The 25,776-nt window shown below is 43.1% G+C and overlaps 1 protein-coding gene across 5 annotated transcripts in view; it reads left to right on the top strand.

The window, feature by feature from the left end:
- The first annotated feature begins 2,846 nt into the window (after nucleotides 1-2,846).
- Nucleotides 2,847-25,776, top strand: part of LPAR1 (lysophosphatidic acid receptor 1) — a 179,147-nt gene continuing 156,217 nt past the window's right edge. Inside the window, exon 1 of one of the 5 annotated variants that reach the window (XM_073806390.1) lies at nucleotides 2,847-2,982. The gene's annotated coding sequence lies outside the window, so the exon portion shown is untranslated. Of the gene's footprint in view, nucleotides 2,983-3,325; nucleotides 3,683-3,938; nucleotides 4,075-4,124; nucleotides 4,309-25,776 lie in introns of those variants that run through there. The other 4 variants (XM_073806393.1, XM_033858393.2, XM_019946527.3 and 1 more) reach the window with 4 other exon arrangements.

The following is a 25,776-nucleotide window of genomic DNA, read 5'->3' as shown; positions in this document are numbered from 1 at the left end:
CGCTGGCCTTTTAAAATAGACACGTTTCCTAAGGAGAATGATTTCTTTCCAGTCAAGGGGAAAAACAGCAACGAGGCATAAATACCCCCATTTTAACAAGGAAGAAACCTCTGCCTGAGAGGCACCTGAAAAATTTTCCCAAGCAGGCTGAATTCTCTCAGGGTATTGTTTCACCGGAATACATTCTCTGCATCAGTCTCTACATTAACAGACTGGAGGGAAAGTTTCCAACAGATCTTTTTGCTGATAGGTTTGATTACTCTCTAGTAGAAAATTTCAAAGGCTTTTTGCCAGACGGAAGGGAATGTGGGAAGGCAGAGGGAACTGGCATGACCAGCAAACCCTTCTGAACAAATAACAGAGCCAAAAGTAGTGACAGCCAATGTTTCAATCCTAAATGCTCTGCAGATTATAGTCCTTGGACCACTAGATAACAGCAATAATCTGACAAAGTCTACAGTTATCAAGATATTAATGTAAACTGTACTTGAAATACTCCTCATTCAAATTCTCTTCATTTTGCTGAAAATATTTTTTCTCACGTTTGACAGCACCAGCTATCTTTGGGCCTCTGGCTCTGGTGAAGTCATTTGAAGAAACAGATCTAGAGAAACATTGCTTGGCAGAGGATAAGAGAGAAAGGTTAGGACAGAAAGCATTAAGATGACTATCCAAGAAATGGAATCAGTTTGATTGGCAGGAGGGCCACAGACAGATAAAAACATTAAAGAAAGTATATCAAGGTATCTTTCTGCATCTCTATTGAAATAACATCACCTACTGTTGGGTTTGAGGAAGCCTGCTCAAATATATTATCTTACCTTGTTAAAGGCAACCTGGAACCTGATAAAATAGACTTTATTAGTATTATTATCCCATTTTACAGATGAGAAAACTGGCTCGTTTGGAACACAATACTAGTTTTGATGGATTAATCTCTGTGCTGAACTGGATTCTGTATTGGATTTCATTTTCTCTCTCCTTTTACACTGGGCATACAACCTACAGTTGATTTTAAAGTTATTAAACAAAAACTGGGTGAAGAGCAGTCTCATTCAGACAGGTCCGCATGTGTCAGGGAGACAGGTCTGTCCAGGCTGACCTTGTACTTTGCTCTCCAGTTCATTCTAGGCCATGGTAGGACAAATAAAGAGGAAAGAAAGTTTTTTTAAAGCCAATAACTTGGAACTCTTGAATACACGTCTTGCGTGGACAGAACTCCTCATTTGATGTTAGAAAGGATCACAGAGTAGTTAAGGCAGTTACTATATAGTCAAAGCAGAAGCCACCATATTCCTTAATATGGTAAGAGGTAAAATCAATATCCTGGGAAAAGATTCAAGCTGAGTGGTAGGCAAGAAACTCATTTGCACTTTATCTTTGATTTATGAGGAAGGGTGAAAGATTGAAATAATTAATTTGTAAATTATTTGATACTATTTATTGCTATAGTTAATATAATAATTTAATTATTTTAAATAAAATTTTAAAAGATTCTTTTTACTAGATATAGAAGTTTTGGTATTGAGAAACCCGACAGTAAATACAAAGAGCGTGTAGTAGAAAGAAGACAGGAAAATGAGCTAAGTGATTTTTCTGAGGTGGGTAGAGCTATGGTGCAAAACAAAAGTCCCTTTCAGTATAGTCTTTCTTTTCTTACCAATATGTGCTTTTTATTATATTTAGATTATATAGTGGACATTTTCCTATTTGTCCTGGTATCTTTCCTTAGAGTTTAAGATCAGCTCTCATTATTTTTGCGATAAGAGTTTTTATATGCATTTCTGCATGCTGTAAATGAACATATTAGCACCGTGCATGTATTAAAATTTCTATCTTTTCACATTTTAATGGATTATTATAAAAGAAATGATAAATTGGTAGGAAAGGAGAGGACGCAGAGTTCTTTAAGGCTGATTTTTTAACAAAGGGGATTTGCTACATTGTTTGAAAAAGGAAACAGCTTGAGAGTAATGGATGAGCAGTCAGGGTTTAGCTTTGAGCGCCCTTTGAAAACCGCAAGACGAACTCAATCAAGGTTCGAAGCAGTCACTTGCGGGCGACGGTCACGTTCTCTTCCAGGCAGACCTCACTGTAAGCTTGAGACGTTTCCATCCCCACCAAGAATTCTTCCCCTCCCCGCCCTGTGCGGTTTCCGGTGACCTCCCATTTCTGCGAAGCCCAAGGTTACCGAGTGGCTGCCCCCAACGCAGCCCTCCCTCCTGGTTCTGCGTTTCTTTCTTATATGTACTTGTATCAGTCCTGCCAAGTTCCCTGACATGCTGCTGTCGTAGACCCCACGTGCCGTTTAGAGTTTGCCCAGTTTTTACTCGTAAGCTGCTACTTTTGTTGTGTCGCGCCTTTAGCAGTGGAGCTAGAGGCAGAGAATTGCCAACACTCCAGGAAGCCAAGGGTGGGAGGTGGGTAGGGGGTGGCGCGGCTGGAGAGCCCCCGGTGGACCGGGTGTTGTTCCAGAACCTGGGCGAATCTCTGTGCCCGCCACTTTCCCGAGAACCATCCCCAGGCCTTAGTCCTGCGCCGCTCCCAACCACACCTCCAGGTGTGTATTCCCCGCCCTTAATTACTCTTCTAAAATTGATAGTTTGCACTTGCAAAGTTACACTGGGAAAGCGGAAGAGAAATTTATAATCATGGATATGGAGAACTAGGGGAGCACAGTCACACTTGCTTTGGTCTGCAGACCCAGGCAATCGAAAACTCACAAATGGAAACGTGTGCACCTTTCCGGCAGCAAAATTGACTCTGCGTTCTTTGCAGCCTCGACTTGAAGGCTGCACTGGGAGAAACTCTGTGCCTCCGGGAAAGTTTGGAAACGGAACTACGAGAGAGGCCAGACATCGGGGATTTTGCGGGCCCTGCGATGTCTTCCAGAGCTTTTCAAGTGGGGAGAGAAGAGCGACGAAATGAAAATGCAACGTGTAGGAGAGGCCGCCCGAGTCCCGCAAGTTGCCGGTCGCAGAGGTGAGCACGGGAGCGGGTGGGGATGGAGATCCGGAGCTGGAGGCCGTGGGTCTCCAGACGCGGGTGGGTCCGATCCGGGTGGGGGGCGGTGGGAAGATGATGAATGGGAGGCTTGGGCTACCCTCCGCTCCCGCCCCTGCAGGCGGGGCGGGGAGTCCGGCAACTGGATGGGGGAGGAGGAGCACAGAGGGTAGGGGCTCTGGGGGCGTCGCGCCAGGTAAGGGAATGAGCCAGGGGGAGGGAGTCGGGGGTGTGGGAGTTGCTGACTTGTGCTACGTGGAGCCTGCAGAAAAGAAAGAAGGCGGAGGAAGAAGGGGGCAGGCGTCCGCCCTGCTCCCGCGGCCCTCCCTCGGCGCCCCCCTCCCCCGCCGCCCTGCCAGCGCGCCAAAGCCGGAGCAGTCGGGGCCGAGCGGCGGCTGACGCTCCCGGAGCCGCGACGCCCCTGTCCCCCAGCGGAGCCTGCCGGGATCTCGGGCGGCCTGGGCCCCGGCGCCGCCGAGCCCTCCCCGGCCTCCCGGCCGCGCGCGCGGGACCCCGGCGGGGTGGGCGCAGGGGGCGGCCCCGCTCCGGGCGACGGCCGAGGGGCGGGCGGAGGGCCGGGCTCGGCGGGCCGCGGGGCGGGGGCTGCGGGGATTGACCGCGCAGCCTGAAGCCAGCCCGGGGGCGGCGGGAGCCGGACGCGCGGCGGCGACGGGCGCAGGTAAAGGGACTGGCGCGGCGCGGGGTGGCGCGAGGGGACGGTGCCTTCTGAGCGCGGAGCCAGCTTTCGCCGGGTCCCTTCCGCCGCCAAACGGCGCGCTGGGATCGCGCTGTCCTGCGGCAGACGGGCTTTGTGGCTGTGTGTGTGTGTGTGTGTCTGTGTGTGTGTACGCGCGCGCCTGTGCCGGGTGTGGGTGGGTGTGCATGCTCGCGGGCCGACCTGCAGGAGGCGAGGCGCTCTTGGCCTCCCCAGCCAACCAGTTGATCGGGCCCCGGGAGGGAAGTGGCCGCAGCCGCCCGGGCCGCCGCCCCTCCCGTCTCCCAACCGGGTCAGCGCTCCCCGGTGCCCACGCTGTGCCCCGTGCCAGCGGCCGGGACCCGCCCAAGTGACACGTAGGTGGTCTCCGGTTACCTGGGTCTGGGTGGGGGCCCGAGCTGGCAGGCGGGAGGCGCTCAACATTACCCCCAAGCCGCGTCCCGGTGGACGTGGACCGCCGGGGGTCCCCGCGACCCGCAGCGCCGAGCTTCCCCACCACTTGCTTCTCACCGGCCACGCAGCGGTCTCTCCCCGCCTCAGGACTTTAAACTTAAGTTTCTGTCCGGACGTCTAACAGACACGTTTATCAAGTAACTGGGGACTCTAAAGCAAGGGAGGGACCTGGCTTTGAGTTGGTGGTTTTGAAATAGACGGGCTCGTTGTGTGTGTGTGCGCGCGCGCGTGTGCGCAGGACTAGTTTGTTGTGAATGGATTTATCATTTATTCTTGTTTTTCTTTGCTGCCATTTGGACTTTGATGTGTAAGAATGACGGTATCCAGGACTTGTTGCTGCCTTCAGTCCGGGGCCTGAGATTGCTGCTTTCTGCTGCTACTTCTCTTTTTTTTGTTGTTGAAATCTATGGAGGTTTCCTAAATGGGGGTTTCCAGTGAGCGCTGGCTTGTTAAAGTTTCTCTATGAACGCGTTGTTTCCCATTGGGATAGATACATATTTACAAACATGAATCTTGAAAACAGGTGACTGCAGTTATGAGAGCAAAATCCTCTATTCCTTCGGGCTTTAACAGTCCGTGATTTTCACCTATTTGCATTAAGTGTCGTTTGCCCAGCCTAAACATAACTGTGAAGCAGGAGGTCTGTTATTCAAAGCTTGCAATTCGGGTTAGAGGGAGACCGTGCTGGTTTAAAACTAAGTTCTTTTTCCTAAGAAACTATTTCCTTGTCAAAGAAGAGTAGTAAGCCCCAAGGAAAAAGGGTGTGTACTGAAATTTGGACCGAATTAAATTGCATTAACACACACATGCATAATGTCATCCATTTGTTTCTGCCCTTGATTCTCCAATTCTGGGGAGGCCGGAGCATATTTGCCCCAAAAGCAAAATTGTGAATAACGATCAGCATTATTAAGGCTGCATTTTTCTTGATACCATTTAATTTGAGGATAAAGAAGCCAAGTAGCCAGAGAAAGAGGTAGTGTGTGGCGGGAAGGCCGGGCTGAGGGGCCAGGCAGGAGGACTGGGTTATCATAATCTGATCCCACAGACACACCACGTCCCCTAGTGGTGCGACTTTAGCTGGTTAGGTCAGCTGGTCCTCCTTCTTGGTGTACTCATCTGGAAAATGGAGGGGTTTGATCATCTCTGCTGTTCCTTCCAGCTCCCCCCACAACACTACAAACTGGAGGGTGGTTATCCCATGTTAGAACAGTAGGGCGAGAGTAGAGGGAAGTGTCAACTGTTAGTCTGGGAGGTAAGGGGGAGGGCAGGAAGGCCAAGAGGGTTGAGGAAAAGCAGCAGTGGGAGATGCCTGGAGGGGGAAGAACCTGGAGCTGGGAGTCGGTTCTCCCCTGTTTTTTCTTTCCTCCTGCACAAGGACATCAATAATACCACCCTACCCCACCCCAGTCAGTCTTCCACTACCCGTATTGTTTAAAGTGGGTGAGCTACTTAACGTTAAAATTGACTTGGAGTCTGTAGTCTGACCTGGCCAACTTCCCATTTGCATCGTTGTCTCTCAAGAGATGAGCTGCAGCTCAGTGCTGAGCGCACTCAGTGGATCTCAGAAATCTCTGCGAGTGATGGGAAAAGTTACCAGACGTGGGAATGTAAGTGGCAGCCCTTTCAACACCTGAGTTTGAAACGTCTGTTTTTATTTGAAGCTAATCTTTTCTGAAAAGTAATTTGATTTAAAAGAAGATTCTACCACAGACTTCTCAAGGTTTTACTGAATCTGTTCTGACTGTTAGACCTACTGGAAAATTCAAAGCAAGTAAAACTCTCACTTGCTAAGTCTTTTTGATACATAGTGACAGTCAGTCTGAGGTTCATGATTTTTAGGCAGGAGAATCTTATTTCAAATGCTTAGTAAGGAAAGTTGCAACCTGAGTGGAATAGACTATCATTTTCACTGGGACGCTCAAAGGGTCCAAATAACAAGACCTGAGATTTAGTTTGAGGTCACGATTTTAATATCTGTGCTTGATGTGTGGCCTGTCTCCCTTTTCTTTAATTTTTTTTTTTTTGGTACCTGTATGCATACACACTTGAGGAACATGGTGTATTTTAAAAGTGAAGTGTGATGTAATAAAACTTGGTTTAAAATTTGAAAGCTTGCTCTGGCCTTGCTAACTCAGCATCTTATTTGGTTTCTAATGTTTACATACCACGCTATGTTCCAAATCCCTGTAGTGTTATTTAGCTATCTCATGGAGAGCTATCATGGATGCCTTAGAAAGTTGGGAGAAAAGGAGGAAATTTTAATCGGATAAGCAGTTACTGCATTCCTTCGACGGTGGCAGATACAAGGATGAGAGAAAGGAGGCTCTAGAAAGAGCTGCAGTACAGAGGGAAAAGATGCAGCTAACTTCAATATATAGCAGCTGGGTTGCATAACTAGGCGGCAGCTGTAGAATCTAAGAAACTTGGCATGCCAGGCAATGGAAAATTAAATTCTGTCTCTGGGGCAGACTTCACAAAAGGGACTTGAAGGATGAAAATGATGTGTCTCTTGAAAGATGAATGGTGGGGAGTGAACTATGTAGTTGGAGTCTGGAGTAATGGAGGCTGGAAAGATACAAGGCGATAAATTGTGGGGACCTTGGCTGTTATTTTAAGGAATTGTACTACCTAGGGACAGGGAGGGGGAAGTACAGTTTAACCCCACAACGCAGGAAGGCACTGAGTCACAAGTACTGGGCATAGAGAGGACTGAAATGATTGAGAGGTGCCTGGGCCCTGATTCCATCACATACCCTCGTAACTCATGCCGAGTGAGTTTCAGGGCGCTGCTGCCAGCTTATCCAGATTATAGAAAGGTTACAGAATAAAGAATATGCAGTTTCTTCGCCCGTATTGCCCCCAAATTGATAGTGGCCTTTTGAGAAATATAATTTAGTGAAAATTAATGATGTTATTGTGTTACATCTGGACCTTGCGAGGCCCTTGAAGCATGTGGGTTAAAATTGCTCCCCAGGCTCAGAGCTGACCAAGAAAGCATTCTGTTTTGTTTTTGTTTAGGGAAGGGCCTGCTAGTTAATGCTAATTGAAACGTGAATCTCATGGCAACCGACATTCTTGACTGTGTGTATGTTATACATAGTATTTCACAGCGGTTGAATATTTGCAGCACAGAAGAGAATTATTATTAGTTTAGAAATGGGGTTAACGCCCTTGTAAAAGGTAAGGGGGTGATGTTGGGGAGAAGGGAGAAGCACCCTTGGTGTTGCAGTGAGGGCTGACACACCACGAAGATCCTTTATTAAGTTTAACCTCCAATAGAAGTAGCTCGCCCAGTGCAGTAGATGAATGCTTCTCTGGGAACCTCCTTTCTGGTCATCTGCCTCTTTTGTTGTTGTTGTTGTTCTTTCCCCTAACTGTCCAGAGTGAAGGTGTATAGCTCATTATCTCTCAGACAGGAAGAATCTCTGTGGGCTCCATTTGGGAGAGACTTCCAGCAACTCTGGAGGTTTCCTCTCACACCGCAATACCTCTGTGTCAAAGGTGGGAGTGGGTGGCCTTTCAGCTGCATGTCAAAGGTGCAGCTGATTTGAGTAAGTCTTCTAATTGCCTTCGAATCTGGAGGTGCTGGGCTAATAAGGAGACAGATGATGAAAGGAGATTAGGTCAGCTGCTTTTTACTGTCTTCTGAATACAATTTGAATGATCCTCCCAGCAGTTTGTTTTATCTTCTGCAAGGGAACTTGGGTTTGGCACGTTTAATCAATTAATTAAATTAGTTAAGTTGAAGTAACTCCAAGTTTTTTTGGTTTTTTTAGGAGGGGGGAGGGAGAGTGCTGGTTTTGGTGATTTTATTTAAATTCCCTGGCTTTTTTTTTTTCAGCAGGTTGGTATGATTTCAGAGTAATATTGTTGTTACTATTATTGACCTGGGGGTGTGGGGCAAAGAAAATTGTCTCAATCCTTGGACGTTGGCTCCTGTCATCTGATCAGTACTGTAGAAACTTCAACTTTGAAGCTCATGTAACATTCAAATTTCTTTCAGAAATGAGAGGACTGTTTTACTACATGTGTGGATTTAGGCTATAATTTATTTGATTTTTGTGGTACTGTTTTTAAAAAAAGTGGTGTAAGGACAGGGCAGACTCTTAACTTTAGTCCAGTGCTAAAACAAATAACGTGTAAGCCTGAATGAGGTAGATCAGGTTGTGTTTGTTTTATTTAATATGGAGATAAAGGAAAGGGATTTCAGAACCAGCCTCTTTCTCTGAAAGAGAGAAAGTTGGACTAATAAAGCCTGGTTATGGATCTCTTTGGGGTGGGATTTCCAAGGTTGAAACTGTTGTTAAAGGAGCTCTTGTTCATTATGGCCATTGTGTGTGCCTTGGCTTCTTAAGGTTTAGTATTCACTGTACAGAGAGGGCTACTGTGAGCCATTCCTTTTTAGCAAGTTTTCTTTTTTCCCATTTTCTTAAATCTCAGAACAATAGACTGGATTCGATTTCATGTAAGTCTGCTATACTCAACTTTCTTCCTCTATGTTTAAGCGGTTCTTCTTGACCAATCCCCAAGCTGCCTTCATTCTGAAACTTGGCCCTAACAGAAGGATACTCCTGGCTCTTTGGAAGGAGCAATGATTTGGTGGCAGAGGAAACAAGTTCTGTTCTACCCCTAGCAGCACTGAACTGACCGTCTCCTATAACCCAAGCATTGTGCTAGGTGCTAGATGGAGGCAGGGAGGGGGGATGAATAAGGCAGGATTCCTACCCTCCAGCAGGAGCTGAGCTTACAGACATATTAACAAATGATGATTGCAATTCAGTGTGACAGGGCGATAAGCTCAGGGCACTGTGGGAGCACCAAGCAGGGGCACCTGACCCTCAGGGGCATGGGGTGGGGGTGAGGGTGAGGGAAGGCTCCTAGGAGATTAAGATCTGGGAGGGACCTAGGAGATAAAACAAGAAATGCAGAAGAGAAAAAGGTAATCAAGATAGAGGGAATCAAGGGGCTTTTAATTTCCAGTGTTGTTATTGCTGAATGAGTCGAAGTTCCATTCTTTTTTTTTCTTTTTTTTTTTTTTTGCGGTATGCGGGCCTCTCACTCTTGTGGCCTCTCCCGTTGCGGAGCACATGAACCCCTGTCCCCTGCATCGGCAGGCGGACTCTCAACCACTGCGCCACCAGGGAAGCCCAATTCTTTTTATATCTATAAAATAAGAATAGGCACTGATATTATCTGGTTGCTAATTCTAGTTTTCGTTTACTTGTTCCTTAATCTTTAATTTGTTCATTTATTCCAGATGCAGTAAATATTTGTTGCACACCTACAAGGTACTGGGGAACAGTAGGAAACAAGACACAGAAGGTCCCCTCTCTCGAGGAGCTTGCATTCTATCATATTATGTTCATGACTGAAGTTCTTCTGAAACATCTTCAGACATGGAGCATGTTTGTTGAGTTTCAACTTTAGGAATGTTTTCTTCAAACTAGGCCCAGTGTTTTCAGGTCAGTTAGCTTTTCTTAACAAGGTGAGAAGAGATGGATCCTGGTATTCTCATTTTCGTTTTATAAACTTGAAACATTTTTGCCCAGATTTACCTCTTAGTTGTCAAGTCTAGAGATAGACGTAACTGTGTCTTATCTGTAGCCCTTGCTTCCTTCTCATTTCAGATATTCTAACTTTTGACGCAATTTGTGTTTGAGGCTCTATAGTCAGTTGATAACTTGCTTCCTAGAATAATCCAAACCTAGCCTTGCTGGGAAGTCAGACCTATTTTGAGGTCATGCCACAGTGAACTCTGCTTGGTTAATGCATTTTACTTATCCTGTTTAAGTCACTCGGCTATGAACACAGTAGAAAGTGTTCTCACCAGAAGATAGCTGCATTCATTTATAGAAAGATGGGGGTTTTGTAATGATTCAAATGATACAGATGTGTCTAAAGGAAATGTAATATCCCTCTGCTCTTTCTAGCTTACCCATCTGGTGTAACCAACCCCTCTGTCATGAATTTGTTACGTAGCCTTCCATAATTGTACTTCTGCTTATACAAACCTAATATTTGTGTTTATATATATTGATGCATGTGGGGTATGTGTCTGTGCGTGCATGTGCTCTCTCTTGCCTCTTTTCGTTTTGGAGAGGCTGTGATTGAGATTGCCACCATGGGCCAGACGTTTGAGGTCCCAGGAGCCTGCATGGCTCTTCCTGAATCGGTGCAGCGTGCTATGAGGAATTCCCTGGTGGTCCAGTGGTTAGGACTCCACGCTTTCATTGCAGGGGGCACGGGTTCAGTCCCTGGTCGGAGAACTAAGATCCCACAAGCCATGTGGCCCAGCCAAAAAAAAAAAAAAAAAACCAAAAACAAACACAAAAAAGGGTTCTTGTCCCAGAGATGGGAAGGTTGGGCTATTATGAATGGGAAAGAAGAAAATGATTTCCAGCTGTGTGACAACCAAGACAACAAATATCATTGCCCCAGAATGTTATTTCCACCAGGACTCTGCTTCATCCGGGTGTCTGGCGAGGGAAGGCAGGGCATTTAGAAGCACGTGGTGGGTATCTGCGAACCTTTCGTTAGGTGCAAAGCAAGGCAGCTGGGGAGGGCCTATCAACTGCTTCTAGAGCAGAGCAGATAGGGGGAGTTACTCATTATAGGCAGGTTTCGTCATGGGAGCATTAAACGAGGCCCCCCTAGCAGTTGGCAATCAGCAGGTGATAAGGATGGAGAGTTTTTAACCCAGGGAGCAGCACAGCTGAAATAGAATTGCCTTTTGTTAAGGGGCTGCTTTGCCATCTTGGACTATGATTTGTTGGGAGAGGGATTATTGTCATGTCGAGAAAAGGAGGAATTCATTCTGTACCCGGTATTTATTATAATTCCACAGAGAACGGCTTGCTTTGCTTTCTGAGTAGACACAGAGACCCAGAGGTTCAAAGGCTAGGGCAGGATGACTTGGCTTTTCCAAATTCAGTAGGATCTGTGCTCTCCTCCCTTTATCTGAGACCCTGTCAGTTCAGTTTCATGCAGCTAAAATCTCTGCAGGCTTATGAGATTCAGTCCCTGTGCTCGGCTGAGGACACTACAGTACGAAAATTAAAAAAGGAAAAGCAACCACCAAGCAAGGATGGTTCCCTGCTCTCAACCAGCTTCTAGACATGGAGAGGCATGGATACAAATGCCTGAGATCACGCAGACAGTGATAAATATTGTAAACCGAGGTTTAGACAGAGTGCCATCTGAATATCTGAGGATGGAGAGAGTAACTCTACCTTGGAGTAGAGGAAACATTTGCAAGGGGTTTCTGGCCTCAATGGGCAAGTGGGCTGAGAAGCTCATTCCGTGCAGAGGAGTCATATCGAAGGCCCAGGAGCTGCATGTGAGTGATGGGTTACAATTTGTGGCTGAGTGGTGGTCTGCTTTGGGTCAGTCTTTTTTTTTTTTTTTAATTAATTAATTAACTTTTGGCTGCGTTGGGTCTGTTGCTGTGCACGGGATTTCTCTAGTAGCGGCAAGGAGGGGCTACTTTTCATTGCAGTGCGCGGGCTTCTCATTGCGGTGGCTTCTCTTGTTGCAGAGCACGGGCTCTAGGCGTGTGGGCTTCAGTAGTTGTGGCTCGCGGGCTCTAGAGCACAGGCTCAGTAGTTGTGGCGCATGGGCTTAGTTGCTCCACGGCATGTGGGATCTTCCCTGACCAGGGCTCGTACCCGTGTCCCTTGCATTGGCAGACGGATTCTTAACCACTGCGCCACCAGGGAAGCCCTTTGGGTCAGCCTTGCAGGGCCAACAGAAGGGTGCAGGGAGCTTCTGGGGACGAAAAAGGGCACGTCGATGCCATTAGCAGAGAGCAGGGGCATGAGGCTATGAGGATTGTGTCAGTGCGGCATGCTGGTTTTAGACGTGTCTAAAGCTAAGGAGGCAGCGATTTTCAGCTGGTAGCTGGAAATCTGAGCTTGCAACTTAGCTGAGAAGCTAAAGCGTGGCAGTATTCAGGAGTACTTGTTATATATCAGAGTAAATACCAGTGAAATTGATGTGATAAGGTGGAGAGAAGTTTTAGAGTGAGAAAAGTGATATATACTCAGTGGGTTTTAAAAAATTATTTAAAAAAAATTCCTCCCAGCTTTATTGAAGTGTAATTGACAAAACTAAGATATTTAAAGAGTACAATGTGATGATTTGATATCCGAACACATTGTGAAAGGATCCTGTCCCATTGATATAAGTACTAGGTGTCTTAACAAGGACAGTAAGTCATTCTTTGATTCTTCAGGTACTTTTTCTATCCAGCAGGTGCTTAAAATAGTTTTGTAGGTTGTCAAACATTCAGTGAACATCCACTATGGCTTCTCTGATGAGGTGGTCCTGGTATGATACAAAGGAGATGGAGTTTCAGTTTGATGTTCCTTTGAGATGAATAAAAGCTTCCAAAACAATCCATTCAGGCAAAGGAAAAAAACAACCTGAAAAGAATTGGAAGATTCTTGGTGATTTGGGGCCTGAGTGGAGTTGCAAATATAGTTTTAGTTTACTGCTGTACTAACAGCATTGAGTATCATATTACTGTCATCACTGTAGTAAAAGACAAGCTGAAAAACTTCTCAGCCTAAAGCCCAGACTTTGAGAAACCCCAGCAAGTTTGCCATGGGGGTTTATAAACTCTGGTCAAGTAAATTTAAGCTTTAATTGCTTGATGAAGGTTAAAAATAACATACAGTAGAACTTTGCTCTTTACCTGGTTACAAAAAGATCTTTTCCAATTAAAAATATATGTTCATTTCAGGAAATTATATTGGCATGCCTTCTTGCAGTAAGATAGAGCAAAGATAATCTGTTCTCAGCCTTTTTCTCTCTAAGCCATTATGATTCTTTAAAATTATACTCATTTCCATTTGAAAGTTGTAAAAACAGTACGTGCTCATTTTGGAATTTGGCGGGACTCATCCATAGTTCCACTGCTCAGGGATAACTTCCTTATTCCATTTTGGGGTAACTCTTGCAGTTTTTAAAATATTTGATATTACTGAATATTTATAGCATTTTGCTTTGTATCATAAGTACACATGGAATTAAAATCTTTTACGTTAATTTTCCATTGACCACATGATAGTCACAGTATTTAATATGTATCATATTTAATCATTTCCTATCTCTGTTAGCTTCTTTATTCTTTTAAGAGTTTTTGCTTCTCTGCCCATCTTTAGGTACTCATGTTCCCAGAGTTCTATCCTTACTTTAAACAAGAACCATGTATGGACTTACCTACAGAGTAGACTGTGGTTTCTAGCCCTTTGCCATCGACTGTACCCTCTTGCTGGAATGCTCTGTTTCCAGGCGTCCATATGGTTGCTTTGTCATCATTTTCACATCTTAATTCAAATGTCACCTCTTAGTGTGGCCTTCTCTAATGATCACTACATTTAACATTGTATAACCCTTCCCATTTACCGAGCTTGCCTGTTATTTTCTTCTCCATTGCATTTATATTGTTTTTACTTCTTTGATGAGGGAAAGTATTAATTAAAAAAAAATTCCTGTTTTATTTACTGCCGTTTTCCCAGTGTAATACCCTTAGGGTAATACCTTGCATGTAGAACTCAAATATTTTGAATTAAAAATTTGTTTGAACTGAAATTTTCTGAATAAAAGAATCAATATATTTACCATCTCCACATGTTATAGTAAATAAGACACAGTCTTGACTGCATGAGATTTACAATCTAGTGAAGGAGACAGCCTCTGAACAAGTAACTCCAAGTTACTTGGAATTAGGGAGGAAAGCAGGGTCTCCTGGAAGTGTCATGGGGATTGACCTTGTCTGCGAGGGTGAGGAAAGTGTCTCTGAGAAAGTGGCATTTATGTGGGGGCTTGAAAGGTGAGTTCAAATAGGTTAGTGAAACTGGGAGGTGAGAATAGAAGAGGAGGGAGACATTGATTAAAGAAAAAGATGGGCTGATTTGATGGGGAAAAAAATCAAGAAAATAGACAAAACTCTGGTTCTCACTTCTTGAGTTGATACTAGGTCATTTGTTTTCAGTGAAGGAGTAGACATGGATCAACTTTGTTGTCATCTTTGACGTACATGACTTCATTTTCAATGATTTTGAAATAATGAGCAGTATTTTATTTTAAATTTTGAGTCAGTCATTATCGAGGGAGGAGGAATTTTCATATAAAAGTCCGAAGGTGGCAGTTAAAAAAATGAAGATAGCTTAACTTCTGTGTTTTGTGCTAATAGAATCACTAAAAATGTAAAACAGTACAGGGAAAGTGAACATTTTTGTTAATACCTGACTATTGGGAATGCAGCTAGCGGCTCAGTAGGACTTGGCTGCATATTGCTTTATTGCTTACGTAGAAACTTTTGCATAAATTATTGGTTTTATTTATCATGGTAATTAAGTGAGGTTTGTACAAGTTTTACTTATTGTGTATTAGGGATTTCTGTGTCCTGAGGATTGAAAAGAGCATGGTTTCTACAGGTGACAAGTGCAGATATGTTTATTAACTCAGCCACTGTAGTAATATTATTCATATCCTCTATGTCCTGATTCTGTACTTGAGCTGTCACAGACTGATAAGAATGGTCCTTTAGGCTCTTTCTACAAATGGGCTTTTGTCAGTTTCTTGATAGCAATTTCTATGTGTTACCATAATATTAAATGCATAAAGATTACTGTTAGGCCTTTATTTTGTTTATCGATGTAAAATAACCCTTTATGCGTTTGGAACTACGTGCTGCTATTTTCCTGATATTAATGTTCCCAGTGTTTTCTTCTTTTCTTTGTCTGAAATAATTTCACTCATCCTTCTGATTTTAAACTTTTGGTGTCTGTCATTTTGTTTCATATATTTTTGCTTATAAGCAACATTTAATTGGATTTTAACATACCTCTCAAAGGGAAACTTATTCCTTTAATATTTATTGTTATGGCCAATATGTTTGACCTTACTTCTTTAAGTTTTTTTTTCTGAGAGGTACTGTGAAAAGCACTGGTTTACTTCTTCCCACCAGTATTTAGCTGCATGGCCTCAGATAAATTACATAATGTCTCTAGGACTACAGTTTTTATTTGTAAAGGAACATGCATACATAGATTTTCAATCAATCCTTTAAAAGTGCCTCGTACACTGAACAAATTAGCTGACACTATTATTGTCGTTGTTGATGGATTGAGTCATATGAAATTGTTATTTGACTGCTTTTGACCTATAAAAATGGCAGTTTCCTACGGTTCAATCTAATATACTTTCTGGACTTTATTTTCTGTCTTTTTCTATGTATCATTTGTTTCATATATATAAACTATTTTTATATGGCCAAATCTAGTTTCCACTTTACTAGTGATTATCTCTGTTTTCCAAATACATTCATGATTCTGTGTTTCTCTGGTTCCCAAAGTCAAAGAACTGAATAACTTTTGATCCCACTCCTCTGCACAACAGAGAATTTAGTATGCCTTTATTTTTTTTGCCTTCTTGCCACTTCTCAATTTCCATCATATTTATATATATACACTATATATATATTTCAGCGTATAGCTTAAATTTTAAGTGTAGACTTTAGACTTTTGTATTCTAGTTTGTAATAAAATCTGCAGCAGTATTTTGTGTGTGTCTCTAGTTAGTTTTGACCCTCATTTGCACTTGGGGTCCCCTTGCTTATGCTAGTTTGAAAGGTGCCTCCCATGTAGTTGGGGTATGTCCTCATCTTTACCGGGCCAGTTGTATCTTCTGCGTTCCTGAGTTCGACTCAGAATTTTTTCTGCATTCATCAAGAGCGTCTGACTTGTTGAATTTCCAAAGGTGCAGTGCGAGTCTTTCAGATTCATGTGGTTCAAGAATTTTCTTTTTACCTATCCTTCACAGAGTTAGTGGAAATAATGCCTAGATTTTGGCTTTTCCCTGCCTCTTTCTAGTACTGCTGCCAGTTTTGCCATTTTGTGCACATTTTTGAGCAGTTTGGTGGGAAGTTGGGAGGAGTTGTATTGGGACATTCAGTTCAGTGGCTTTCCAACGTTTTGGACCATGACCCATAGTTAGAAAGGGTCATATATATATGAAGAAAATGACAGTTTCATGCAGCTTACTACATATAATAAGCATGATTCCCCCCCCCCCATTTCTGTTATAATCTGTTCGTTTTCATTTAAAAGAAGTGTTGGTCATAATTTAGAAGTTTTGAAAACACTGATCTAACTGTGAAGGGTGGTTTGAAAAACACTGATCTAGTTTGTTGCTGTTCTATGTGGAATTAGGGTTATTCATTATTCTACAGGTCTTTATTATATACACAATACCAGTTCTTATGCTAATAGTTGGACTAGAGTGGGGAATAAAGCAGTGATCATCACTGGGCGCATGAAACAGAGTCCAGTGGGAAGGAGGATATTGACCAAATGAGCACCCAAATATATGTGGACAAACGTGATGAGTGTTACAAGGGAAAAGCACAGGGAGTTTCAGAAGAAATTAAATGGGGAACCTCATCTGACTTTGGGGTGATTCAGGATTTCCCTAAGTGACATTTGATTAGATCTGCAGAATGAGAAGGGGTTAACTCAGTGAAGGGTCGAGGTGGGGCGTGTGCGGGATTGTAGAGTCATGGAAGAACTGAGTAATGTAAGCAAAATAAAGTACTGGAAGTGAACGACAGATGGAAGGCAGACCTTTTTGTTAGATGAGTTGGCATTTTTGTGATACTTAGTGGGCCTTCCTGTTTGTGGCCTTTTTTTCAAAAGTCAAAGAGGAATAGAAAGAATATTTGGGGGGAGGTGGGTGCCAGTGTGTTTGAAGCAGTTTTGTATTATAGCAGTTTTGTGTATTGGTAAATAATAATAGCATTTGTTGCAGGTATGCTCTGCACTAGAAACTGTACAAAGCTCTGTGTGGATGTAGAGAAGTAGTTTTGGTTGGATTAAAAAAAAGTCCTACGTAGTGTAATTACCAATCTAGTAACTATGCATAATTTGTGAGAAAGTAGAGCACTGAAGTTAAGTTTTAGTAAGTGGAGATCTGATGACTGAATGAACATTTCATAGCTTCTTAGTGATTTTTTAAATAATGGTTTGGAATTATTGCTGTGTTAGGATTTTTATTTTTTATTTCCTTATTTTGTCATGACAGGGCTTTAGGGTTCATTCCCCTGCCCCCTTTTTAAAGCTGGGTGAAGAGTTCTAAAATATTTTAAATTGGATATCCATAAATTAAGTGGACTGATTGAGACTAAGTAAGACAGGCGACCATAATTCAAGTACCAGTTTCCCCACCGCTGTCCATGGGGCCTTTGACAGGACCCACCCTTTCCAGGCCTCAAGGTCCTTGTATTGAAACAGAAGATTCAGAATAACGTGCACAAATCATTCTCTCCATCGTGTTATGCAGTGACTTCATGCTTTTTATTTTCAACTTTGCTCTGGCTGTTTCACCTTCAAAGAATTGATGTTCTTGTGCCACTGAGTTAATTTAGTCTGACAAGCTCAAGCTAAACATGGGAGAACTCCAAGTATTTACATCCTTACTTGTATCGTAAAGGGAGGCTCAGGTGGTACAAACATCTTGACATTGGACACCAGCACTGATACTTCTGGAAGCATGAAGAGTGGGCAAAGATGAAGACTTTCCTGAGCAAATTCTTGAGACTTTAACATCATAGTTTGTAGTTTGCCCACACTTGAAATTACATTGGTTTTTAACCTTTCAGATTCAGTGAGGGTGAAAAAATCATTATCTTAGGTTTATATGCTGGATGCTTGCTTTAGGGGAAACGTGTAGTATCTAAATTGTTATACATAATCCACATTTTATAAAAACCCATTGAACAGTAGTGATGTTATGTCAAAGAAATTTAAAGGGCTAAGGAATCCCCATGGAAGACTGATTCAGTTATAATGACTATTCCGAGTTTAAGGAATATTGGACAAGGATTGGGTTTTCTGTGAAAGGGAATGAGAAGTACTTGGCAACTCAGCTTTTCTTACCAGTGTGTTAAATCAGTTGCATTAAAATACATTAGTTTTGGTAATTTCAAAACAGTTTTCAGTCTTCCACTTTCACTTACAAGTACTTTATTTCACTTGTTCTTATTTTTGAGGAAAATGTATTTGAGGAAACAAAAGATAAGATTCATGCTTTTTCTTTTTGAGCACTACCTAATTCCTTATTCATAATAAATATTTATTCAGGAAGTCCAAGTAACTGTGGGTATTCTACTTAGTGTGTTTTGGTATTGCTTCATCAGCTTATATGCCTTTATTTGCTGTTGAATATCTTCTCCTTAAGCTGATACTATGTGGAAACCTGGCCAGGACCTCAGGGGACAAGGCAGAGGCAGGTCACACAGGCGGTGTTTGGGAGCAGGTTGGGCATAGGTCCAGGCACGTAATAGGTATGGATGTTGCTCAAGGCTGGTTCTAAGAAGTAGGTTGGATTAGAAGGGGTTGGAGTCATGGGGTTAGGTTAGGTTCAAGGCTGACAGAGTCAGGGAGATGCACAGAGTGTTCTCATGCACCACCTAGTATTTTTTTTTTCATTTTTGCTGTACGCGGGCCTCTCACTGTTGTGGCCTCTCCCGTTGTGAAGCACAGGCTCCGGACGCGCAGGCTCAGCGGCCATGGCTCACGGGCCCAAACGCTCCGCAGCATGTGGGATCTTCCCGGACCGGGGCACGAACCCGTGTCCCCTGCATCGGCAGGCGGACTCTCAACCACTGCGCCACCAGGGAAGCCCTGGGCTTATTTTAATACAGGAAGGATGCACAGAATTTTTTACCTACCCAAACCCCTTTCTTTTTCTGTTTTCATCACATTTTGATGGTGGAATAACTCAGCTGGTAGAAGAATTTTCAGCAAACACATGTTAAAGTATTTAAAGCTATCGAACTCATCTAAAAATATTTGTTTTTATGTAAAACGCTGTTTAGAGTATTCTTAAAAAAGTTTTGAAAATTATTTTTGAAACCACATATGGCAATATTTAAATAAATCAAACCTGTTATATTTTTCATTTAATCATGTTAGTTTTATGGTCTATTCCCATTATGGTCTATTTTATGATGTAATTCTACCTAGAGGTAACAAATGTGTTTTTGTTTCTACTGACCAATTTCTACCTATTGTTATATGTGATAATATAGTCTGAATCATTATATTTTTAATAGCTTAATAGTAATCCATTAAGTTGTTAAACTATTTTTCATTCAACTATTGCCCTAGTTTTGGACATTTAGTTTATTTCTCATTTCTTTGCTATTTTATTTTATTTTATTTTTTGCTATTTTAAAAAAACACTGCACCCAACAACTATCTATGTAATTTTCTGAGACTAAGAGTGAGATCACTAATTTGAGAATAGTATCATTTGGTTTCCAAGTAGGTTTAGAATAAGAAAAACTTTTAAAATTACAAAGGTAGTATGTGTTCATTGTAGAAGACAAAAGAAAATATAAAGAAGAAAAAAAGTTGTTATAATCCCCGCCCAGAGATCTCCAGTATCAACTTTATGGGATATTTCCTTCTGATATTTCCTCTGCACATTTTACTAGTTGGTTGAAATCCTGCTGAGTACAATGAGTATACTGTCTTTTGTCTTAATAGTATATCATAATTAGAGGTGACCTTAATTCCATTCAGAAGCTCTACTTCACTGCAGTGAACACCTTTTTCTGTGTTTTGGATGATTTGTTTAGGGTAGATTCTCAGTTACAGAATGTACTATCTCAAAAGGTAGGGATGATTTTTTGACTAGTGGTGAAAAATGATTAAATCAGTTTCCAAAACAATGATAACACATTATACACCTACCAATCAAGTTTGAGAAAAATTTAAAGATATTTGCATGAATGAAATGTAGGTTTGTAGAACTTGGAAAATGAGTAGAGCAATGGGAAGCTTCGATAATAATTGGTCTTGGATGACACTGAGTGCAACTGACCAGACCTTACTGGTGGATGTACTTCTTTCCACTGCGGGGATATCCTTCATTCCTTTACAGTTCCGTGTCTAACGAACAGCATCTTGCAGCTTTCTTTGGTCCTGTACCCTCTGAGTGGACAGATTTTAATGTGCCATAAAATATTTTGCTTTTAACTGCATTCACTCTCTTGACTGATTGTGGAAAATTCCTGGTTAATATGCTTCTGCAAAAGAACTGGTTAACTACTAGAAAATGGAACAATTACTGGAAAAATGGATAGCAAAGGATTAAAAGCTAAATAGTATTTATACCTGCACTTGTTTGGTGTATATTACTCATATTAGTCCCCGTAAGTTTTATTTTCCTCCAGATGCTAATTGGTCTTGAGGCCAGGGACAACTTTTGCTCTTTTGGGGGAAGTTAAGTGTGCTTCCTTAAGAGATAGTTAATTTACCATTTCATCCATGACTAGAAGGAATCACATGTAATACAGTTCAATTTGATATTCAATTAATGGTCCCTTATTAGCCTTCACAGATACAAAGATGAGTAAGATGGAGGCCTTGTCTTCAAAAAACTCACAAACGGGAGAGGTGGGAACTAAATGAAAATACTGTGTGGTGAATGAAGCGCTAGAAGTTAGTTACTTGAATATTTCCCTACTGAAGGGGAAGAAACTTAGTAAGCGCAGGAAGGAAATGCAGGAAGAGAAAGTGAGAGTGTGAGTTTCGGGAGAGACCGAGGCAGAGGGTTCCCCTCAGGGTCCTATCCATGTATTAGGAAAAGGCCACACATTTCACTGTCCTTGCTAGTAGGTGACACGAAGAGGGGACACAAACAACTGTATGATCCAAAAAGCCTGCAAGTATAAGGGCTAAACAAAGGGCACAACTCTTCATGGTGCTGGGAGGAGAGAGGATTTTATGAATGGTTCTTTAAACATTCAGTATGTTAATGTAATGAACAATGTCTCCAAACACAATCTTTACAATGAATATAACCGTGGGGTTAGAAAGACAACAGCAACGTTGCCCAGTAGGGGTCAATGGCATGATGCCAGAGTTTGTCTCAGAAAAGCAATTCTATGGGAGCTAAAGCAAGACAGTTCAGACAAGTAGCTCTTGGCTGGTGTAGCTCTGTACAAGGATAGACATTTCACATTCCTCGTGGAATAATGGGCTAGATGCCTTTCAGGATATTGCCTGTAAATGTTATTCCTTCAAAAATAATATTTTTGGTAAGTATTGAGTAGCAGTGAGTTCGAGGTTATACAGCTCGACACTGCATCCTTTCCTTGTACTCAGGTAAGTGGGGAGCTGTGTGCTTTAAGTGTCACCCCTGCTGGGCAGCAGGACCGAGGATCGGAATGCGACCACATGCTATGGGAATACCTACAGGCATGTTCTGTAGTCTTTTCAGTTCAAGGAGTAGAAGGAATAGAAATGATGGCCCTGACGTTTTATGCCTTTGGCTGGAGTTTGCAAAACTGGCAGTCTGTGTGCTACATGAATTTGGCCCCATATGCATTTTCTTTGTTCAGTATAAGGTTTTAAAAGGTGACATAGCCAGGCAGGCATTATCATGCAGAGTTGAGATCTGTTTTCGCTAGGTACTTCATTTATTTATGATACCTGGTTGGTCCCTGGAGATGTTTGTATTCGTGACACCTGCCAAAGTATGATCACAGCATAATGTGAAGTATGTGTAACTTTCCGAGGCAGCGTAGAACAGGTAGTGATTACTCTGGGTGGGGAGGAGGGTCATAAAAGGTTTTGTTGAGAGGTGGTTCTGAGGCTGGGACTGGAAGGATGAAGTAGGTGTTTGCCAGGCACAGAGTTTGGGCAAGGGAAGGTGTTCCAGGAAGAGCCAAGCGCATATGTAAAGACAGTTGTGTGGATCAGTATTATGTGTTAGGGCAGTTTCGAGCAGGTCCAAAGTGCTGATGGTTCATGAGGATGGGAGGTTATGGCTGAAGTGGGAAGTAGCTGGAGGACTCAGTAGGCTGCGCTCAAGGATCTTGGACTTGAGGCAATGGGAAAACATGGAAGGGTTTAAAACTGACCATTGGCATGCTAGATATCTGTTCCAGGAAGATTAGTCTCCACACAGCTAAGGGAAATGGTGGTAGGGGGAAGGGACTTGGAATATCCTAGAGGAGATGATTAGGACCTGAATTAAGGCAGTGATAGTGGGTTTGGAGGGAAGGAGTCAGATGTGAAAGATGTTCAGGAGGAAGAATTGACACAATTTAGTGAATGGGTAGATATGGTAGGCGAGGGAGAGTGGGGAGTAATGGTGAATGAATGGTGATTCCATTGACTAAGATGGAGAAGTAGGAGAGAGCAAGGAGGGCATGGGAAGTCTATGTGTTTGCTAGGGCTGCCATGACAAAGTACCACAAACTGGGTAGCTTAAACAATGGAACATTTTCACATAACTGGAGGCTAGAAGCCCGGGATCAAGGTGTCGGCAGGGTTGGGTTTTTTTTTTGTTTTTTGTTTTGTTTTGTTTTTTTTGCGGTACGCGGGCCTCTCACTGTTGTGGCCTCTCCCGTTGCGGAGCACAGGCTCCGGACGCGCAGGCTCAGCGGCCATGGCTCACGGGCCCAAACGCTCCGCAGCATGTGGGATCTTCCCGGACCGGGGCACGGACCTGTGTCCCCTGCATCGGCAGGCGGACTCTCAACCACTGCGCCACCAGGGAAGCCCAGGGTTGGTTTTTTTTTTTGAGGCATCTCTTGGCTTGTAGATGGCCCCCTCCCTGTGTATCTTCATATGATCTTTCCTCTGTGTGCATATGTCTGTATCCCAATTTCCTCTTCTTCTGAGGACACCAGCCATATTGGATTAGCGTCCACCCTAAAGACCTCATTTTAACTTGATTACCTCATTAAAGACCCTATATCCAAATAAGGTCAGATTTTGAGGTACTAGGTGTTACGACTTCAACATATGAATCTTTGGGGACACAGTTCAGCCCCTAACAGGAAGGATGAGGAGTGTAGTTGGTACATGTTGAGTTTGAGATGCCTGTGGATGTGCAGTGGTGGTTCTGGAATGCGTTGAGAGATGTGAGAACACAGCTCAGAAAAGTGCTCCAGATTTGGTAGTTGAAACCATGGGAGTAGTTAGTGATCTTGGACCATGGTACCCAACCTTGTCTTATTTTAAGAATCACCTTGTTGGGGGAGCTTTTAAAATAAATCACATGCAGGGGTTCCACTTGAGACCCTCTGACCCCATCTTTGGGACAGACACGGGGGCAGCCACCTCGTGATTCTAATGTGCATGCAAGTTTGAGAGGAGTGTCTAGGGCACGTGATGGGTGAGCCAGAGAAGATGTATGAAAGAATGGCCCAGATCACTCAAGTGATGGCTGGAAGGGGAGAGCAGGGGGGGAAGGGCAGAATTTCAAGAGGCTTCTTGCTTGATGTCCACTGATTTCTCCACGATGGTTGTGAATGTTATGGAGCTTATTTGAGAGGATTAAAGGCTTAGAAGAGCTACCAGGAGAAATGGAAGACAGCAAAGAGCAGTGACACCATTAATGGCTGCTGTCATGAGCTCTGCTGAGATGAGAAGAACTGATGAGCAGTGACATCTTCATCTTATCCATACATTTGCTCCATGGGGCCTCTGGAGGCTGTGAGTGGGGGCAGAACTAATCAGAACTGAGGTGTTAAAAGGCAGAAAGGAGTGTGTGAGGTAGCAGGCTGGTGGGGGGGTGGCCTGTGACATTTAGGCTGGATATTGTGGGAACTGAGGCTGCATGAACAGGGGAAAATGGAGGGGGCAGGAAGCTGGATATTTTGACATCCAAAGGCAGATAGAGCGTATGTGAGTGCTAACAGCTGTAGGGATGTACAGTTCCAGTTAGAAAGGGGATTTTGAAGTGCCCTGGGGCAGTTCTGGGTAATGAGGGGCTAAGCAGAGAGGTCAGATTTGGGGGTATGTTGAAATTACTCTTGCTAATGACTTGCTTGATGACTGAGTTGTTTGAGGGTAGGAGGGATTTACTAAATAACCTTTAAGGTCCTTCCAGCCCTATGATTTAACAAAATGTCATTTGTTTTGAGCCACTGCTATCCTTTTTTTCCTCCCTTTTGTTGTTTTGGAATCCGAATACAGCAATCTGGAAAGTAACCATTTAACACTTCTCCTTTTATTGATCCCCTTGTAACTGTAAATGTTTGACAGGTTATGGCCTCTTTACATGCCGTTGGAATCTATTAGGGCACGTTTCGTAGGGTTCATACAGGGTGAAGTAGTACATTGGTCAGAAATGTCTCCACCAAACAGCTGGCTTGTGAGGTCTGTAGGGAAGTAATTATGACAGGAAGGAGAGGCGTTACTGAAGTTCTTTTTAAAGGTAACGTTAGCTGGATTCATCTTTTACCGCATGGCAAAGGTCATTGTTACTACATTTACCATTTCGGGTTAGGAGTTTAACCTCTTTATTGTGGATTTGTCGGTCCTGGGCATTATTAGTTTTGCGGTAAGATGTTTTGTCTGCAGTTTGCATCTGTATTTGGAATGAGAACGAAGTATCGTTTTTAAAGCTAGGACCCAAAACAATGGAAAGAACTGTGAGGGCACATTCTGTGTTCAGTGGTAGAATTTCTTGTGGTTGTTGGAGGAGATAAATTTGACCCTCATCCTAGCATATAAAGATGACTCTTGAGTTCTTGTTGCAGCAAATGCAGACATCAACTACTGGGATTTTGAGTTTGCTTATTTGGGGAAAAGCATTTTCTAAATCACATCAAGCTTAGTATTAATACAAGAAAGCTTGAAAATTGTAAGGGTGAAACTCCAGAGCGTTCACAAAGCTACGGGCTGAAATCCAACTGGTGTGTCTTTATGGTCACAGAAATCCCCCTCCTCTGTTGCTTGGGGTTTTACTTTTCTCCTCTCATTCCTTGCCTTCCTTTTCTTCTTTCTTCTGGCAAGTCCTCCACATTGAGCAGTTTCTCAGCTTTTTACCACCCACCTCCAAGGATCAAGTGTCAGTGAATAATTGCTTTAGGATATTTATTTCCGTAAATTCAGCCCCGTCTCATATGCTGCCCTTCCCTCATTCTCCTACTACATCCCAGATACTGTTCTCCCTGTAGGGACAAGTTTGGACTGGAACTAAAAGAAGGGATTACCAGTACTGGCTTCTAATACCAGTTTAACCATCAGTTGAAACCAGCCCAGATTGTACTGGTCACTTGGATTCTGCCTTTGTGGACCTACGGGAGATAGAGGCGGAGGGAGAATGAGAGGATGAGAGAGAATGGATGGGTTTGTGTGTGGTTAAGCGGTAATCATTTAGCGACCGTGAAGGTAGGGCATGGGTTCTTGCCTTTTACTTTGCGTCAGAATCAACAGAGAGTATGTTTAAAATGCGAAGTCTTGGACCCTCTCACAGAGATTCTGTTTCAGGCAATCTGGGAAGGGTTCAGGACTGCATTTTTAACAAACTCTACTGGTAGACCACATTTTCTTTTTTTTTTAAACATCTTTATTGGAGTATAATTGCTTTACAATGGTGTGTTAGTTTCTGCTTTATAACAAAGTGAATCAGCTATACATATACATATATCCCCATACCCCCTTCCTCTTGCGACTCCCTCCCACCCTCCCTATCCCACCCCTCTAGGTGGTCACAAAGCACCGAGCTGATCTCCCTGTGCTATGCGGCTGCTTCCCGCTAGCTATCTATTTTACATTTGGTAGTGTATATATGTC

This window comes from Tursiops truncatus, chromosome 6 (assembly GCF_011762595.2).
Source record: "Tursiops truncatus isolate mTurTru1 chromosome 6, mTurTru1.mat.Y, whole genome shotgun sequence".
Taxonomy (NCBI): domain Eukaryota; kingdom Metazoa; phylum Chordata; class Mammalia; order Artiodactyla; family Delphinidae; genus Tursiops; species Tursiops truncatus.
This window is presented reverse-complemented; position numbering and strand designations above follow the sequence as displayed.